At 42.8% G+C, this 4,578-nt stretch overlaps 1 long non-coding RNA gene across 2 annotated transcripts; it reads right to left on the reverse strand.

Moving 5' to 3' along the window:
* Nucleotides 1-929: 929 nt before the first annotated feature.
* LOC142076551 (uncharacterized) lies at nucleotides 930-4,039 on the reverse strand. Of its 2 annotated transcripts, XR_012671210.1 has the most exons (4): nucleotides 3,849-4,039; nucleotides 3,047-3,099; nucleotides 2,495-2,555; nucleotides 930-1,444 (listed from the first exon to the last, which is right to left on the reverse strand). It is a non-coding gene; the product is annotated as an uncharacterized LOC142076551 (long non-coding RNA). The 2 variants fall into 2 exon arrangements; XR_012671209.1 differs by lacking the exon at nucleotides 930-1,444 and having other exon boundaries at nucleotides 2,065-2,555.
* Between the last annotated feature and the right edge of the window lie 539 nt (nucleotides 4,040-4,578).

Raw genomic sequence — 4,578 nt, forward strand, 5'->3', positions numbered from 1 at the left:
AAGGGGCAGCTTTTGAAAGCGCTTTTATATCTTCAATAGAGAGGTATTTCCAGTGGGAGGGGGGAGGGGCAGCGGGTGGTGTCAATTTTTTACATCCTTTCTGTAAACAGGGTTTCTTTGCATGTTAAAAACCTTATCTATCACAGACATTTACATTTATGTGTCTATTTACACATACATATACATGTATTTAGGGAACATATTTGTTTCACTTTTCCTCCCCCCTATTTCCCACTTTCCCCCCCCTATTTCCCACTTACTACACGTAATACCTATTCAGACTATGAATCTGTTTAGACTCATGTATTTTGACACTTAAATATCTTTAGAGACTTCTCTATTTACACTTACATATATTTACACCTGTGTCTTTATAGACTTAGATATCCATTTACACTTATACCTATTTAGACTTAGATATCTATTTACATTTATATATAACTTCTTATATTACATATATCTATTTAGACGTACTATGTAACAGGTTCTCTGTTTCAATGCCTCACACATATATTTACAGTTTTTAAAAATTTTTTTAACACCCCCTGCTCCCCCCTCCATGAATTTTCAGGCATTTTTGGGCTGGACCCCCTTTTTTGGGGGGGACCCCCCCCATTCCCCACTCACCTGCTCCTCCATGGCATCATCACCCCTCGGGTGATGTTGAGGTGCCCCAAATGACATCATCACCCCCCCAGACCCCAAAACCCCCCCTTTTTATTCACCTCCCCAAAAAGGCACAATACAAGGGAAACGGCCCCAACCGGCAGCTCGTTACTTTAATAATGCCATTTACGTATGTACACACGGACCCCCGCCAAAAAGGGGGGCTCTGCTAGAAAAATAAAGGAGGGGCGGCCCCCCCAAACGGTTGCAGACCCCCACAGTCCCTGTCCCACAGGCTGGCAGCTGGCCCCTTACCCTCAGCACGTTTAACGACCGGCAGGCAAACCTGGGCCGGGGGTCTCTCCTGAGCACCACGGGACGCTTACAACGAGACATCTGAAAAACAAAAATCCCAAATGGTATTTCAGCATATTAAAAAAATAGCACCGAAGGCAGCAGAGGAATTCAGTCAGGATAAGGGATAGGGTAGTAGTTGAGCTAAAGGAGGATGCTAGGCAAACAGGACAGCTCGAAATACAACACGTCCTTTAAAAGCTAGAGCGATTCGAACGCTTAAAATCAGCGTTAAGACTAATTGACACGATTTTGAACGCGTTCTTAGCAGAGAAGTAAACACTCTCGCTGGTGTCGGAAAACGCCTCATCCCTTCCTTACAGCACCGCTGCAGGGAGATAACCCCGTGAGGCTGCAGGACAAGGGTGTACCGTAATCAGCATCTACGCTCACGGATCCGCCGCCGCAGCTCCAGCCCTTGCGCTGCTGCTGCTGCTGCACATCTCGCTTGCTTGGTCGATAAAGTTGAAAGTGAAGTGTAAAACTTTGAAGAGTAAAATGAAAAAGAAATAACAAATCTCAGCAATTCATTTTATGCTAAAAAGGTGTGCATACGTTTATCTACATACAAGAAGACGACTTATACCATAAAAGTATTTGATTTTCCTTTTGCATTAATTTAAATTGCAGAGCTGTGAATTCATACCGTTAAATTATCTATCTCTACAATACACAGCTATCATTTGACTGGGGTTTTGCGTGTGTTATGTGACTAGGAAGGACGCCTGGCCAGCTGCGCCGAGACTGATGCTACCGAACTGCCGGGGAAACGCGCCATTGAAAGCGAGACAGAAATAAAGTACTTCAGAGCACTCGGTCAAAAGATTGGGAAAAAAACCCGTAACGTTCAGTTGCCTCTCTTTTTAAACATTTAGAGCAACTACCTAACTGCTTAAGTACACCTAATAAATTGTATGCTACAGCTATTTGGCAGTTACATTTTAAATGCAAGTTTGTAAATTATATAATTTTAACTTTTTTTTAAAGTTTCATTTATGATAGAAAACTATTTTTTATGATAGAAAAATCGGTGAGGCACAAAATCCCCCATATGGTTCTACTTTTGGGAACAAAAAAAAAACGAAACCCAAAGCAAATCCCCAGTGCTGCAATACATAAGGCTACCAAAAAGGACTGGCAGATTTGCTAATGCTTTTGGCTGTACTGAAGCATGCAGAGGAACACGTTTTCATGATCTCTCAACTGTTACAACTGGGAACCAATGACGCCATCAACTGTTGGAAGATGTGCTGTGCTTGGGTCTTTGGGAGGAAATTGACTGGGGGTTTTTTGTTTGGTTTGGTTTTTTGTTTTTTTTTTTGTTTTTGTTTTTAAAGAGAACAAAAAGTCTTGTTGCTGATGACTTCTACTGCCAAGTATATCATCTCTGAAGATCCACTCTGATGGGAAGTTCATAAAATGCACCTCCTTTGAATGAGAAATATTTCCATTTTGGAAAATCTCTTTCGAACTGAAGTCAAAAATTACACACTGTAGGTTAAGGAAAAAGGACATTATTGAAGCAATAACTCACCAAAACCACATCAGGACTCACTGTCACTAGTTACAAGGCCGCTAATGTTTCTTGGGAAAGCCTGGAAAACATGCAGAAGCGAAGCCAATTTGTCCTGATTTGTCCATGTCTCTTCTTTGACTTTGATTGCCTTAAGTACAGATACTAGTATGTCAGTAAAGTTTTCAATTACTACTATAAGATATTTTAAATACTTATTCACTGAAAAAGCATAAAGCTTTTATAATGAAAACAAAGTCTATTTCTTCTGAATATCTGATCTCTTACAAACAGTTTCTTTCCTCTTCTGGTACAAAATTATTTTCACAGTATCATTTAATAGTAAGCGCACAAAAACAGAAGACCATGCTTTCAGGAATAGGAAATAAATGAGGGAAGTAAGCTTTGCATAGGCGTAACATGCTCCAGAACAGACCTTATTTTATTTTAGTATTTGTGTTAAAATATTTAATAAAAAACTATAGAAGGAGAATTGGCACATTCTTAATATTAACTTTAAAGTCCACACTACAAGTACCTTAGGAAAAATGTAGACATACATCATTGACGTACCTTGTATTTACAGACCACTATGGATCCCTTCCATATGCCTTGTACTTTCATGGCTGGATAAAAGTAGATATAGAAAAAAAAAATTTAAAAGCAATGTGACACAAGAGAGACAGGAAATAATAAAAAAATAGGGTTAGACATCTGGATAAAAGTAGACATAGAAAGAAAAGAGAGGGACAGGCAGAAGAACAGAGGAATAGCAAAAAAGGACAGGAGGGATATAAAAAAAGCTGAAGGACAGGCAGCCAGAAAATGAAATACAGAAAAAAGGAGAGAGACAGCGAGCAGGACAGACTGGGGGAGAGATGGCTGCAGGGGGCGGGCAGGGAGAACGACAGAGAATGGGGGGGCTGGGGGAGAGGGACAGGGGCAAGGAACAGCACAGAGGGACAGAGACAGAAAAAGAGGATGGGAAGCAGGACAGAGAGATGCAGCACGAAAAAAAACAGGGACAGGGAGAAGGACAGAGAGGCGGAGAGACAAAAAGAGCAACAGGGACCAGGACCCCTGAGGGATAAAGAGAGGGACAGAGGGCTGGATGCAAGAATAGAGAGAAGAACAGGAGTACACGTAAGTGGAAAAAATGACAGAGAGGGAAAGAGAGAGGGTCAGGGAGCCAGGCAGACAGATGGATAGGCAAAAAGAGAACAATGGAGGAATGAAGAACAGTGCAACAGACAGGAGGAGGCAGGGAAAGGCAGACATGGGTAGGGATCTGGGAGGGGTGGGGGATGCAGACCGGGGCAGGGAGTTACTGGGACGCGGAAGAAGAGAGATGCACGCCCAAGGGTCCAGGACTCACCACAGCTCCCGCTCTTGGCGCCGCATGGAGAAATGTACAATTCGGATGCTTCTTTCTCCCTCACTCTCTCTCCCCCTTCCTCTTCTGTAGCTCCGGTTACTCAACTGTCATTCATCTGAGAGAGCACAGCTAGTATCTTACAGCTTTTTAAATGTGAGGGTTCATAGATACATAGCATTTCTCTCACTCACACACACACACAATACATGGACATACTGTACCTTTGGATACATGTACAGACCCTGCATTACACGTTAGCGATGTAGTCTGCTGAGGACTATTAATTGGGATTGTTCCTCACTCAAATCACAGAATCATTAAGGTTGGAAAAGACCTCTAAGATCATCAAGTCCAACCATCAACCCAACACCACCATGCCCACTACACCATGTCCCTAAGAACCTCATCTACATGTCTTTTAAATACTTCCAGGGTTGGTGACTCCACCACGTCCCTGGGCAGCCTGTTCCAATGCTTGACCACTCTTTCAGTAAAGAAATTTTTCCTAATGTCCAACCTAAACCTCCCCTGGCGCAACTTGAGGCCATTTCCTCTCGTCCTATCGCTAGTTACTTGGGAGAAGAGACCAACACCCAACTCACTACAACCTCCTTCCAGGTAGTTGTAGAGTGCAGTAAGGTCTCCCCTCAGCCTCCTCTTCTCCAGGCTAAACACCCCCAGTTCCCTCAGCCGCTCCTCACAAGACTTGTGCTCCAGATCCTTCACCAGC

The sequence above is a fragment of the Calonectris borealis genome, unplaced genomic scaffold (assembly GCF_964195595.1).
Source record: "Calonectris borealis unplaced genomic scaffold, bCalBor7.hap1.2 HAP1_SCAFFOLD_65, whole genome shotgun sequence".
NCBI lineage: Eukaryota > Metazoa > Chordata > Aves > Procellariiformes > Procellariidae > Calonectris > Calonectris borealis.